Here is a 16,223-nt window from a genome sequence, read left to right on the forward strand (position 1 = left end):
TTCAAGATTGAACTGCAGATGACTTATGTTCCAGCCAGAAAGCAAAACATATTAGGGAAGAAATAATGTGAAGAACTATAGAATTTGGAATATGGAGATGGATGCAAATTCTGATCAGATGATCATATTTTATACGATCTTGGTTTACCCAGCAGCTCTATTTTCCAGTGGCCGAAGCAAGGGGAAAAAACAGTAAGAGTGTGTTAGCATGGTATAAAGCCTTGACAAATAAGCCCTGCCCAGAGAAAAGCATCTTTTCTATGGGAAAGAGTCAGGACTTAAGTAAGGGCTACAGTGCATGTGAAGGCGATTATCATTTCACTGTATGTGTATCTGGCCTCAATTTCTTGCATGCCCCACTTATCTTTGCAGCATAGAAGTCTAGCATAAAAGGAAATAATATAATGTGATGTTGTTGCTGTAAGATTTTGATAGCCAGAAAGAACTGAGATAAATCCTTCATGTAGACAGGCAGAAATGTCTAAAGATGGTACAGTGCTACATTTTTAAGTGGGGAAAGCTATGAGGACAATTCAGGCTCTTATTTTAAAATGTGGGTTTGGAATAAAATTTGAAGTTCTCAGTAATTAAGACAAGTTTTAGGAAGTAATAGCACTCATACTAGAAGAATATAATAGCACTTGTACTAGCTACAGCTGTAGCAGCATTGTATTGCCCTAAAGGTAACGTACATGGAGGTATTCATTGGTGCCACATAAACATGTATGTAATGGATGAGGATTTACTATCAAAAAAGGGAAAATGATGCTCATATTAAGTATTTTTATCACTCAGAAATTAGAGTTTGCACAAAGACTAAATTGTAGTAAATCAAGAATGTTAAGCACTTTATTATGAAAGGCTATGGTACAGGCAACTCAGATTGATAGATGAGCACAGCACTTCCACGTTTCTCTGTGAGGAGCATAAACAATAATTTGACATGCTGCAGATGGAATAAGAAAGCATAGATCTGTTGCCACTTTTGGTGTTATGTGTGTGTAAATCTGAGGAGAAATTGTTGTCATTTCATCCATCATTCAATTTTCCTCCAGAGATAATTACCTAAAAATAGATGTCACTGCAGTACAGTCCTTGATTGTTGTTTTAATTTATTATTTGTTTTAGACCAAATTCCCTTTTAATAAATGGGAAATGTATCAATGTGTTGAGGTCTTACCCTTTAGTAATAATGGTTATCTCTGAAGTGATCTTTGTTCCAAGGAGTTTTTGGTCTGTAAATATGTAGAGGGAATTAGACAGGCATCAAATGTAAATTCAGAATAGCATGCAGCAGGTCTGTTTTCATCTCAGTAAAGTTTTTCATTTTTTAATGAAACATCTCCCTGCCTGATGGTTTTTTCAGTGCTACAGGTAGGAAACTTGGACTTTGATGGGCAGAATGGCAATGTATAAGAAAGACCTGTTCAGTTCGAGACTGCAGCTAAGCACAACTTAGATAAATGGTAGAAAGGTGTAAAGAAAAGTATGTTTAGTCACAAGAAAGAAATCACATGAAAGTGATTTGGATTGAAGTTTAAATACCCTTAAGTTGTATCTTAGCAGCATTGTTCACTGTGTCCGTTACAGTCATGTAGGCTTCCTCTTCACTGAATACCCCAGCCATAAGAGTTTCCCTTTCACATGATATACCCAATACTAAAAGATTTCTAGCTCTGATCTTCAAAAACAATCACCTTTTATGACAATGGTAGCTATTCAATTCATATTTGGGCTTAATTGGGCCTGTGCTTCATTGTTTGCTTTGTGTTAATTCTGTTGAAATCTGACTTAGAATAAGTAAGATTTATGAAATTTTCTCCAGGTTTCTGATATGTTCAGTTTATCATTCCAAATGCATCCTTCTAATACAAAACTCAAATGAAAACTGACAGTTCTTCACACAGTGCTTCTTTAGAAACAGTCATTTGGTGAATACCATTATCAGCATAAATTTAGGTTGTTGAGTTTTTAATAGAAGTTTTCTGGTATTATCTTAAACAGCCCACAAATGTAATTATTTAGATACAAACAGAATGTAAATAACTGGTTCTCTTTCTATAAGAAGGAAAGCTCTTTATAGAAACATTGAAAAAATACCTTAGATGAAGGAACTGCTGACAGTATTTTATGCTGTGGTGACAGACTGACAACTACAAAACCAGTGCTTAGAAACCTCTGTTCATTATCTTTTAGTTACGCAGTGGCTTATGCCCTCTAAACTTTGGTACATTGCATTTGAAGAGGAGAGTGTGGTGGTGGAGGAACACAAAAGTCTTTTTCTTGACCTGAGCACTACTGTTTTAAGTGTATTAATCTGAAATATGCTGAATACTAAGTGCAGAATGGGAATGTTGCTTCCTTAAAAAGATATCAAGGCCTATATCTCCTGTCTTCTTTCCTGTTGCTTTTTGCAGTTCTAGAGTATGAGAGCAGCAGTGCAGCTGGCTCATCTTACTGCCCAGGGAGTACACTGGATTAACAAAAACCCTCTAGTGGTATCATCCCAGAAGAGCAGCCTTATTTCATCCTTTCTGCAGTTTGCAATATGGAATACATGTCAGAGGTTATACACATATATTTGGAGTGAAGCGAGACAAGAAAAATTTTTCTGGAGTAAATCCTGAGGTCTGGAAAGACTTAGTTTGCATTTGTGCAGAGCTTGAGTTTCCTCCAAGCTTTGATTTGATGTCAAAAGGAAAATGGCAAAACTGAAGTACCAATACATCAACAGAATCAGGAAAGGCCCTACTGTGAAATGTTTGCCCTGAATTTAGAGTACTGGTATACAAGTAAACTGTGCACAAACTGTAAAGACAAAACTGACAAGGTTTACTTCCAGAGTCTGAGAAATAGGCATGAACCTTCTTTACCTGTTTCCTGAGCATTAATTGGGCATATGCTTAGTTCAGAAACCATCTTTAAATGAATTAGATGAGAGAAGGAAACTCACATGACTTCTGCTGCAAACCAGCCTGATTTTTGAAGAGTGCAACAGCAATGAATAGAAATTGTCCTTTTTATCATAGTAAACCTTTTGCTTTAGCCTGTAATATATTTTCACTATCAGAGTGAAAAGAGCAGAAGAATATTAGGGATTAACAACCAAGTTTCAATGCAACTTCAGGAAAAAAGGGTCAAGATTGCAGCCAACTGATCTATTTAAATTTAGTTGCCAAGGCAACCTTTGCGAAATGTTAGGAAATTTGAAAGAAATCTTTTTTATAAAGCACATGAGTAGATAAAAACTATGTCGAAATATTTGAATGTTAGGATTGCAAAAATCAAATATCTGAAAGCTAAGATAGACCAAAAATGAGAATTACCTTCAGTCAGTAATCCATAGTAGCCAGGAAGCTGTCAGTTGTTCAGCACATGTACACACACTTTTAATCCCCCACAATGTATATTTGAGTATTGCATTTAGTGCAACACATTGCAGCTTCTGACTAAGTACTCTACATCTAAATTACCAGTGTCATACTGGGAATTTTGTGTTAGATGGCCATGGTCTTGCAATGCTGCATAAACTTTAATGAATTCATCCTAGCTATACCCAAAGGGAAGTTATTGTTTTATCTCTATTTTACAAATGACTCTTCAGGAGATGATAAACAAAATTGTCAAGTAAACATTTATTTGTGGAGGCATGATCTGAATTTTCAGAAGTATGCAGTTTTACTGCAGTATTCCCATTCAAAAAATCATTTCAGTCAAATACAGTTGTAGTTTGAGTGCTTAGCACTTCTGTAAATCTGGCCTCAGGTGTTGCGGGAAATGAGAAACACACAATTAGTAGCCATCTGTGAAATGTTTGCCCAGCATCATACTGGAGCTTGATGGCAGAGATGGGGATGGAATCCAATCCTCCAGAGCAGCATTCAATTGTCTTCACCATCAAATTCTCATTTCTCTTCCGTCTGTCTCCAGCACTATTTATTAACTCCTTGCAGCATTGGCAACAAATGGGGCATGGACAACAACCTTCACTACTCAGCCCTGATTCATTCGTGTTGTGTGGTCCCATACTACACATTGAGTGAGATACTCATCTCACAGGAGGGGTGCAAAAGTACATTTGTGAAATTAAAAACTGATAGTTAACAGAAAACTGAATAAGAGCATTTTCCCTAGGTTTTGAGTACTTTGCTTTACATCCCTAATGTTCTTTTAGTGTGAGCTGATGATTTGGAAATATTTTTCATGTATATGCATCTTCATTCATGAGGCTATATATTTAAATCATTTCTGCAATAATAGCTGTTGTTTTGAAAATCATAAGCAACCTAGACATGTGTGCTAAGTATGTGCTATAAATGTGTTATCTTGTATAGGTTTAGAAAGAAGAACTTGACGTTATTTGTTATCGTTTTTGTTACTTTTATTTTATTTTTAGCTTTGACTTCAGAGTAGGAATGAATAGTTCCTAGTCTGGAAAATGCAGACCAAAAAGAGAAAATAAATCAGTCAACCATAGGAATTAATTCAAAACAGAATGTCAAAATGATAATATCAAATCGTATGGGAATAGACCTGAATAGTGAATTCTTTTGCTATATATCTGGAAGGTAACTTAAATATAGAGAGACAGTAGTTTCTTATTGTTGATTACATGGAGAATGTCTTGGTTTCGCAGATTTACTCTTCTACATTGAGACAATTTGCTCTGTTGCAGTTCCCATCAAAGAGCATTAGGGTCTGGTGATGAGAGACAAAAATGTGTTTTTTTGGTCTACTTCAGATTTCCCTCAGGATCTGATAATAATAGATTCTGCATCAAGAAAATGTGAGGAAAACAGCTTGAATCTCAGACACACTGATCACTGCTTAATCTAAATCACTTTGCCAAATGTATTTTCATCAGGATTTAGAATTTGAAAACAACCCTTTAGATTTTTGAGTCAATAGACTTTTCAGAACTATTTTACCGGTTATCACTTAAGATTTTCAGATAAGTTAACTGCTTAGATAAAATACAAAAACAAAATACAAAAAAAAAAAAAAATAATAAAATAAAATAAAAATACAGAAGTCTTCACTGCATGTGAGCAACATAAATGATACTCACAGAACATGGCTAGTGAGATCCATTGAGGAGACTTGGATGATAGCAGCAAGCAGAGGATGTGTATGGAGATGATAACTGGGTTCAGAATGTGGGGTTCATGTCAGAGACAGGGATAGATGGGTTAAGGAACCAACAGACTCTCTGAAGTGGTCAGGATCTGCACATGGAAAAAAGGCTCTTAAGTGCTGTATTCAGCAAGCTCTGCTTTCTACCTTTAGGGCACCTCTATGATCAGGGTTTTCTGCTATGAAAGTTCACGAAGCTAGCTCCTGATGTTCTCCAGCATCTGTGTAAGCATCATCACTTGCTGATGACTTGTCATTTTCTAGTTCCCAGTGGGTCATTGCAATTCTGGTGTTTTAAATCTGATATTTCAAGTAAACGCCAGAATGCTAGAGCTGGGTTTGCAGCTGAACGAGAGACCAGCAGCCCTCTGTTTGTGTTCTGTTGCAAATGCAGAATGGATCAATGAAAGTACAATATTAAAGTGAATAAATTTAGTGATAGAAATCATGATCCATATCGTATTTTGTCACAGTAGAGTTTTTTGTGATTTCATCTATGTGAAGTAGTAAAAATGAAATCTATTTTTTATACAGTGTTAATGACTGTATATAATGAGTCTGGAGGCCCACTTGTTTTTTGTAATTTGTAATTATATGTCCATGTAGGAGCTGCATACAAACAAAGCGATTGCAAGACTTGGCAACAAATCTATAGTGTTAATATGCAGAAAATGTGCATATGATTCATATAGATACACTGCATGAAAATATTACTGAAGTCATCCTCAGGCCAAATGGGAGACAACTAAAAGTTTCCTACTAAACAATGCATTGTGTTATAATTAGGGATTTTAACTCAAAGCTTTTGATGCTGTTTCTCCTGTTGTAACTTTATTCCTGAAAAAACATGATCAGTTCTACAAATGTTATTTATAGAGACTACTTAATAGTGACACAAGACACAACTAGGCAAACCTGAGTGAGTTGGATGAATGCAACCTTGTTATACTTATATGATCATTTTGGGATAAATAATATTAACTACCTTACAGAAAGTTTTTCTTCATGTAAATTCCATAGTTGGGTTGTGAATATTTGAGCTTAAAAGAATAGATTTCACTTAGGATCTTCATAGTGTATATTTGGCTGGAAAAATGGAAGTGGAAAACCCCAGAGGTAAGAGATTTTGTGTATGCTGAAGTATGAATTACTCTTCCATGTAATACAAATTGTCTATTGAACTGAAATGACTTACCTTTTTGTCTCGTAATTGCTGAGGGTAATTGGCATCTCAAGTGTTAGACAAGTGGAATAGTAGTATGAAGCTCTTTAGGGAAAAAATAGTATTGATTTACTCTTATTTGCAATTAATATAATGGTGTTTTTTCCCCCTTATGTTCAAGCCTGGAATTGATGAAGTACGTGCACATACTGGGGCAATATGTACATTGTTACTGACCTAAAGACACTGGTATCAGAGAGAAAAAACAATGAAATAACTGCAGCTTGCATGTTAAATCTTTAATACCTCTTTAAACCTTAGCCACCGAGCATGTATAACCAGCAAAATGACCTGAAGTTTTGATGCTATCAAACCTGAATTAATCTAACTAAACCAAATTACTTCAGCATAGTTTGATATCCAGAGTAAATGTATTTACTACTACTCATCTCTGTTGTGCTTCTATGGGATTTCAAAAGCTTAATAAGGTTTAACCACAGCTTCTAGAATCAACATTATCACTGCTGGAAATAATGTGAGTTGTTCTCTTCCTTCTTCAATTTGTACTGTAGTGGTGTTCGAAAGTACTATGCTATTTGATCTCCAATTCTCATGATACACAGTCATGCTAAAGAATTGGGCAGACCATATTATCCTGTGCTTTGAAAGAAAAGGTATGTAAAACGTAAAATCCCAATGACAAATTCCAGTATGACTAATTTAAGCAGTTTTCCTGAAGTTCTAGTATGATTTGTCCTTCAGACTTGTGATTTTTTTGTAACTTAACTTTGAATGAACCAAAGAGTCTTGAAGAAGGCATGAAACTATTTTAACAAATCTCAAGAAAAACTGACCTGGATTTATGTCTTATTTTGGAGCCAAAAAGAAGTAATATTTTATGTTCAGTGAGAGCTCAGGATGTTTTTCAGTTCAGATGAATTAAAACTGATAAATCATTCTCAACAAATCCGTGCAGTGCTTAGATATATTGGTTTATTCTGTAGCTTCTGTTACATATAGTGCTGTTTGAACATTATTATTTTCTTAGATAATGTAACTTCCTTAATTTTTCACAGTAGGTATTAACTCTGTAGCAGACAGCAAGCCACTAGAAAAATGTTTTATTCTAGTTTGAATTGAAATTGAACATCAGAGTTGCACATTTGACGTTTTCAGACACGTACTGTATCATGATCTTTGCTGTTTTCTAGCAAGAGTATAGTCTAACTGAAAAATTTTTAGAGCATGTAAGAGCATGAAAAATGCTATTTTTTAGTCTCAGGTACACTGTCAGCTTGGAGCATTTATCAAATAAAGCCTCTGAATACTGAAGAATAATTCAAAGAGTATCGTGTGTAGCAGGTGAACTTCTGTCTTTATTGGACATTAGAATCTATCCCATGTTCATAATCACTGTCTTGGAAAAATGCCCAGGATAGAGCATTTTGGCTACATCTGCTATCTAGTTCATATTATGAAATGCTGTAAAATCTGCTATGGGTCCTTGACAGTGATACCCATCCAGCAATCTTGAGATGTCTCCTTTTACTTTAGATGTTTGTGCCTTTGTCTGTACAGCACAGGGAGGCATCCCCAGAGATTCAGCTGAACTAGCTCATCCCTAGTGGGGCCAGGAAGATGTCCCAGCGGGAGTCAGTGGGTGAAACCTCAGGAACATCCACTCTCTTGAATGTCTGCAGGCTGTTTGGATGACTGGCACCTCACAGTGATCTACTTGGACTGACCCAATTCTGCCAACACATCTTTCTGAAGGACATATGGCATGGCCCACACCATTCATCTCTCACTTACACCAGGATGCTTACACAAAGTGTGGTTCTTCACATAGTTGCTCAAGAAGAAGATCTATACCTTCTTTTTAGTACAGAGGTACATGCAAAAGTTTTTACACAACTATGCACGAAGCCACATGGAAGGTCAAGGAGGCCTACTTTGAAGCAATAACAACTGTTCATAAAGGTAATCCTCTTTAGGCAAGATCCAGAAGACCTTTGAGAAGGAGTTTGCAGTCTCAACTGTAGAATAAGCACCTCATTGAGAGAAGGAAAGAGAGGAAAAGAGATACTTAAAGGATGGAGGAATTTCTTGTCAAACATCTTGCATATCTGCAGAATTGTTAAGTGTCCTTTACACCATTTCCCATAGAAATGTTGTGTAGTCAGTAAAAAGATTATTTCTGGAAATAGTATGCCTCAAGTTATCTGTGGACAGGCACGTGGTTTAAAAAAGAAGGGGAAAATATGAAAGCTGGAGAATGCTGGTGTCCTTTTCAGGGAATGACAGCTTTTTTTCTTCTTTGTTTCCAAAATACTACATACTGTGAACAAGTGTTATTGAGAATAAGGTGACCTTGTCATCTTTTTTCACTCAAGTTCAGAATGAAACAGCAGAAAAAGTTCTGTCTCTTTGTTGTATGCTCTTTGGTTGTTTTCTTATAAGGTGGACTAGGAGAAGACAATAGCAGAGGGCCAACAAGACTCTCATTCATTTCTGGAGTGGTAGCTGGAGGCTGAGATCCCTCCACATCTGAACTGTAGATAGGACATAACCCCACATATCCTGATTTCTGGCTAGCCTTGGTCAGAACTGGGAAATCAGCCATCACCTCATCTGCTAACATGTCTGTGATCACTCCCAGTCTAAGTTCTGTGCTCTCTGAACTGCTGAATCTGGGTTCAGCTGTGTGACCATTGTTCATGATTATGCCATGCCCATCTGCACATGGATGAATTTGATCTGATAACAAGCATATGTTCTGAGCGCATGAGTTAATGGGCCATGGTTTTGATGCAAAGCTTTGATGCAAGTTAATCTTTGTTTGTTACAGACCATCAGACTTTCAGAGCAATGCTTTTTATTTTTTTATTAATGGTCAGTGGCATATTTTGTTCATTTTCTGAACTATATGCCCTTGCATGAAAGTAATCTCTGTACTAGAATTAAATCCAAAAAGTTCTTGAGGAATCTTTATTGACTAAGTCCTCCCTTTCAGAATAATGACACTTTATTATTATCCACTGCAAATGAATGTGATTTGTGTAAAAGCTCTCCCTAACTCTGCTTCAAATGTTGTCTACTTGTCCAGCAAGAGGAATGGAAAATACTTTCGTTTATGTAATCTGACTGCTCTGAGTAAAACATGCCAGTTTATCTACAAAAAGACTTACCTTTGTATAAAAATTCTCTTTTGGTTTTGTTTTCCTGATTGTTCTCCCAGTGGATGTTTAAGCCCATTTAGTGCTGCTGAATGTAGAACAACTTTTCAAGGTAAGTAATCCCTTTGCAAGGCCAGTACAGTTTGCTGACTCTTAAGATAATTTTTCATTCTTGATAACAAATTGTTTCTGTGGTTTATAATGTTTCTGGATTCACTGCCCTGTACACAAGTGTGATGGCCCTCAATAGGACCTGACCACGCTGCTGCAGGATATCCCAGCAGGAATTTGATCTGGCAGCTAAAGGACTGTAAAAGATCTAAGACCAGTGTTGTTGGCAGTGGGATATCTTGCCATATGATGAAGCTGCAAAACACCTTGAGCCTTAAGGACCCCAGTTTTCTAAGTGTTTTTGTTCCAGCAGCTGAGCTGCCAGGATTGTGTACAAGCATGCCTCTGAGAGTTTGTCCTGAATTCTGCACGTTCTTGCTTTGATCACCTACACTAAATACACTAAATAAAATTAAACTGAATGTATAATGTATATGACTAGCTTCTGTCTTGGGTCAAGAGAGACAACAGATGGGAAACTGACAGGAAATGAAAAACAAACATTGGAGTGGGACAATAGCACTAGGTGATGGCACCATTGGTGAGAAAATACTTGATCAATGTATAAATGGCATCATGCACCGGCCCTGGGATAAATGAGTATTTAATATGAGTAATAATGAGTATTTGATATGAGTAAGCAGGCTGCTTGCTTTGTCAGTGCTCTCCCATTCCTCCTCCTCCTCCCTCTAGCACAGTTATGGTTGTCCTGGGCTGCAACATGATGAGAGGGAGAAAGTTGGAGAAGGTATGTGCATGAGGCAGGGACTTGTCAGGGAGTCTTCATTAGTAAAAGCATTCATCCTGACACAGACTCGCGTGTGCTAAGGAAAGATAGGTTTTTATTATGTTTAGGAGAAATGGTTTATATGGGTATCTTTTTGGAAGGATATAAACAGGTCTCTTTCCTGTTTAGACAGGTTAAAAAGCAGTTCAGAAACCTGGCCAATTTTCTTTAATTATAAAACTGGAATCTGTTCTCAGCTGCTCTTTAATGTACAACAGAAGCGTATTTTGATGAAGGTATTCTGATTTTTGTAGTTTGTGTTCCAAACCTGTACAGGTTATTATTCAAATCTGTTGCTTAAAAAAAAGAGAAGAAATGCAAGCTTCATGTTTTATTATTCTGCAGTTTGTTTGGCTGGTTATTTTTGTTTGTTTTGTTGTTGGTGGTGCTTTTTCATGTGGCTCTAACTAGCAAGTTACAGGTTTAATATTTACTTAGATTGGAAATACAGGGAGATAGAAGGAAACCCAAAAAAATCAGCAGGAAGGGATTAGAAGAGAAAATAATAAGCTGACTGTGGAACCTATTTTAGTGGGAGGATTGGACTAGAGGATCTACAGAGGTCTCTTCCATCCCCTACGGTTCTGTAATTCTGTGAAGTGTATATCTTGCGTTTACTGAGAGCAGAAGTTTACAGCTGCTTGTAGGTGTGATTCAGTGAAAAGTTGCATCCTTTGATTGTCATATATTTAACAAGGGTTGAGATGCAGAATACTTCTAAGCTGTTACAGCAGGGATAGTTTATCAAGTTAATCTTGATAAACTATCCATTGCTACTGTGATACTTCCTCTGCAGAATGAAATTTGATGTATTGACTTTAAAAAGACTTAGATAATTTTCATACCCATAGAATTACTGAAAAATTGAATTACAGATGGGTAACAGCAATTAAGTGGCATTTTTATGCTCGGATTTTTTTGTAGCAAAATCATTAAATATATATAGTAATCTCCCATTTTTTGCCTAAAACTGGCAAGGTTTATAGTTTGCTTCTTGCTTTTCTGCAGTGTTCCTTGAAGTTGTAGAAGGCTTAGGAAAAGATTTCTGATCCATTGACTTGTTTTGTTGCAGACAGCAAGACGTGTCAAATAGAGAGAATTTCTGCTGGTTATACTGCTTATTCATACATCCTAGAAGAATCAATGTTATGTAACACACATCCTCCATAAACATAAGTATGTTGAATGTGAGTGTCTCAGTGGCTCTTCTTTGTAGCTAGCCAAGATGTGTGTGCAACAGAAGCAATGTTTCTACACATATTAATTATCCTACCTTTTTGGAGTCCTCATCCCAATACGTATTTATGATATGTGTGGATGTGACAGGAAGGGACATGGTTTAGCAATGAGTTTCAGTGGGTCAGGTTAATGTTTGAACTTGATGATCTTTAAGGTTTTTCCAACATAAATAATAACCTTAAATGATCATTTATGATGATAACTTAGATGATCTTATTAGTCATTCCAGTATTAATGATTCTATGACTCCATGAGGGCTGCTCTGAAAATAATGCTTTCTGTTTTATTATGTCGACCCTCAACATCAGAGGAGGGGGTTGGTAGCGTGGCAGTAGAGGTTGAATCTTTCTACTAATATTCTATTACATGTTGTTGCCGTGCGACAGAGGGCAGCAGAGAGGAAATGTGACAAAAATAGTGTCTGACATAGAAATGTATATCATAGAATCATAGAATGGCCTAGGTTGAAAGGGACCACAATGATCACCTAGTTTCAACCCCATTGCTATTTGTAGGGTTGCCAACCACCAGACCAGGCTCCCCGTCCTGTTTACATGCTCCCTTCAAGTATTGGAAGGCTACAATGAGGTCTCTCTAGAACCTTCTCTTCTCCAAGCTAAACAAAACCCGTTCCCTCACCTTTCCTCATAGGAGAGGTGCTCCAGCCCTCTGATAATCTTAGTGGCCCTTTTCTGAACCCGTGCCAAGAATATGAAGCAAATGTGTGTCATTGAATTATTCCATGCAGGAAAAATGGGATGTATTAGTTGATATGTGCTGAATGTTGATGGAGACCAACGAAGGGATCTGAGCACAATGGAGTAGCGCATGGTACGTTTCAGCGATGGTGACAGCAGATCACCTACCCTGGTGCAGATTTTTACAAGAGCAATATGCATGCCCTTGTTCATAGCTTGTGAAAATGCATAGCTAATTGTAGTGACTATGTTGAAAAATAGTGCTTTGTAGCTGAGAATTCTCTCAAATAGTGTTATTGCGCTCTTTCCATAAAAATAAGCAGGAGACGTTACTTTCAGAGCAATCTATGTAAGAACTATCAAAGAAACCTGTGTAAATAGGAAAATATAAGCTATCCATTACATTATCTTTATAAAAATAAAAGAAGTCCAGGAGAGACCAAGACATAGGAGAAATTTCATGAAGTCTCTTTTTATGTCAGGTCTGTGTTTGGTGGCCAAATATGACAGTCTCCCTGTGATGTATTAGTTCTGTTCCTGAATCTCCTGTTCATCCTGAATTGGTTTTGATTAGAATTTCTAAAGTTCCCCTTCTCTTATTCTGAATAAGTAGTAGTTAATTTTAATTAATGATTGACTGGTGCTATTTAGAATGCATTGTAAGGTTACGTATTTATATATTTTATTATCTTATAGGCTGTAAATCAGCAATAGCATTTAAATATATCTAAAATGAAATGAGAACACCTGGGCTGGAGTTTGTAGAGATGGAAGGATTTGTTTATCACACCTTTAAAAATACATAATTGCACTTTTTATTACTGTACCGTACAAGCTGTGTGAGCCATAGCATATGAATAAAGGCATGTGGAAGCTCTCAGTAAGATTTACTTGAGTGTTTTTGTGGACAAATGAGTAGTTGGGAGTTCTGCTGGTTTAAGGGTTTTCCTACTACTGTAAAAAAAATTTATGTGTGTTCTCAGAATACGATCAACTAACAAGTCTCTGTCTTGGGACTGTGTTTTTTTGACAGCTTCATTTGTATCAGGAGGAATTGATTGGTCTCTGATAATTTCTACCTCAGACTTCTAGTGATCTGATTATGTTTTATTTATAGTTTTTAAATCTTACACTCAATTTCGCCCATGAAAAAGATCAGGAAATCTTTTGGAATTTACTATTTTTATTTTTTATTTTTTTACTAATATTTGTCATTGTTACAGTACTTATGCTGACGAATGGTATGTTTATTATCTTCATATTCCTGACTTTGAAGATGTTTGCAGACCACTGATTTTTCATACAAGAATTATAATGTAGATATGTAGAATTTTTTTCTGTATAAAAAGATAGAGGACGTATCAATACTGTGTATTGGAGAACAAGCTTTTATTTCCAGATGAAGCAGAGACCTAAGTCAGAAAGTCTGTAGCTACAAGTGCCAAGGTGAGCACACAAACCCACGTCAAGAGACACCATGACTACATGAGGTAGCAGAGAGGAAATATCTGTCTCCCTCTACACTGAGTAAGTATGGTCTTAAAGGTCCCTTCCAACCCAAACCATTCTATGATTTTACGATAGTTTTTGGATACAGAGCTGCACAGCTCAGAATGCTCACTTGAGTATTTTATTTATTTTCTTTTGTTCTCCTCTTGCTGTATCTTGTCATTAGGTTCCCTCACCAAAGGCAGAATAAGAGCTTTCTAAATTCATGACTTGCTATGCTAACAGTGAGTGAACAAGCAGAAATGATAATTGTTGGCTTAGACCCCCCCTCCCCCCCCTTTTTTTTTTTTTTTTACAGAACATCAAAAACAATCAGTTGACTGATACAATTTAAGGTCTATTCTAAATGAGCTGTTGAATCTCTTTTTGTAGTTTGCCATTTCTTTTTTGATGAACTGTATTTAACGCTTGGATAAAAGAAGCTGGGAGAGAAAAGCTTTAAATAATGAATGTTTTTGGTTGTTTTTTTTTTCTTTTTTCTTTTCCCTCATTAGTCCATAATGGATTCTGGCAGTAATCATTGTTAATTTTATTATTTTTTAAAAGGAATTGAAAACAATTGTCAGAATATCTTGCTATTTGTCTGGAGAAGTAGCTTGGACACGTTGTTCATATTTCTATGTATACCAGCAAACAAAAATTAAAAAAAAAAAAAAAAAAAATGAAAGGTCAAAATCACTGTTTGACTAATGTAGTAATTGAAATTCCAGGCTGTGAGCTGATTTTGTTTTATTGGTTTTTAATACATATCCATTGTTGTGATATCAAAATAAAATGTTAGTAAGTACACATGCCTTAGTCAAGAGGGAAAAATACTTTTAGAAATTGTATTAAAAAGTTGCAGCAGCTTGCTTTCTAAATTTTAGTATCTGACAGATTAACAGCATCAGATTAATACCTGGTTACAGTAATTGAATCTTCGTAACAGTGGTGCTGGCAGGGAGATACTATTAGCTTGTTTACAGAGCAGCCTTACATGGCTAATCCAATTTGGAGCTTAGCATTAATTATAGTTATGCGCAGATGAATGAATATTGGGTGCAGCACCTTTCTGCAGGGAAACTGGTTCTGGTGGGATAGTATGGTTGAACTGATGGGATGATTGTGAATTATCAGAGTTTGAAAAGAGCATACCCAGTGAACGTTAATCTGTCAATGTGTCTGGCAATCAGGGTTATCCACACTTCTCTTCTGGAAAACAGAAGACTCCCCAGGGTTATTCTTGTTTTTGCTGGGAGGTTAAAGAGGAGGCAATGTCGAGTTGGGCATATGAGAATGCAGTATAAAGGTTTGTTTGCATAGTTTTTGTTTCTATGTTCATATAGCATGGGATAGGAGGAGTTATTCTCTAACATGACTATATGTGCATGTGTGCTGATCCACAAAAACTCTTGATGTTGGATCCTATGAGTATTACAGCTTGGCTCAATTTGTAGACAGAAGGCAGAAAACCTTAGGCTGTCACACATAATATGAATACAGAACTTGGTTGACCTTGTGTTAATGTTGCTAGATTGGCTGATGCAAATAAAGAAAGACCAAAGCTAATTAGCTCATTCTGAAATTCATCAAAATGTGAAGGATTTGATTTGATTTCATGACTGTGGGCTTATGTTTATTTTTTCTCTTGCATCCCATTCTCTGTGTGAATATTTAGTATACATGTTAATTGAAAAGCGTTATTTTGCTTTTTCACAGCAAAAGCAAAATATATGGGAGATTCTTCAAGTATTGTCAAGAGAAAGAAAAATTTAAACGGATGCTGCACATCTAGGATGAATACTTCAGATTTTTGGATGAAAGTATGGTACTTCTTTTTTGCTTGGTGAATTTTTAAGTCTTTTTTTTTTTTGTGAGAGACTCTTTCTAGGCAAAATTCAAAATTTACAGCATAATTATTATGCATATCATATTATTTAAGCTGAAATGTCAATTAATATTACTGCAATATTGTTGTTCGTGAAAAGTGTGGGACTAACAAAAGGGGGCTTTGCTGTGTTCTGTGTGTCTGTCAGCGATGAAACATTTCAATCCAAAATCAGTATTTAAATATTTTTGTAGCATAATTTACCAGCTCATTAAAAGGTATAGCTCTTGAAATGTGATGTGCTTACAATATATACATGAAACTGATAGTCATGCAAACTGCTGATTTTACAGCTATTCTGTTTTCTCCCTTACTTCTTTGGTAATTACCACTGATTTGGCCTCTCATTCAGGCCCTCCACACAGATCTATTTCCATCTGAACGGAGAGTGCTCCATTTTCCTCCTGTACTTTTCCTGCAGCATTCCCTTCTACTTACGCTCAGAATTTCAGAGATGACAGAATTGGGTATTCATGGAAAATATATGCAACATTCACCAGGCAAGGATTTTCAATTTCACAAGGTGAAATTATAACACATT

General features: G+C 36.2%; 1 protein-coding gene across 6 annotated transcripts in view; it reads left to right on the top strand.

The window, feature by feature from the left end:
* Window positions 1–16,223, top strand: part of GRID2 (glutamate ionotropic receptor delta type subunit 2) — a 693,845-nt gene that overhangs the window by 276,562 nt on the left and 401,060 nt on the right. The window lies entirely within an intron of this gene.

Source organism: Lagopus muta, chromosome 4 (assembly GCF_023343835.1).
Source record: "Lagopus muta isolate bLagMut1 chromosome 4, bLagMut1 primary, whole genome shotgun sequence".
NCBI classification, from domain to species: Eukaryota; Metazoa; Chordata; class Aves; order Galliformes; family Phasianidae; genus Lagopus; species Lagopus muta.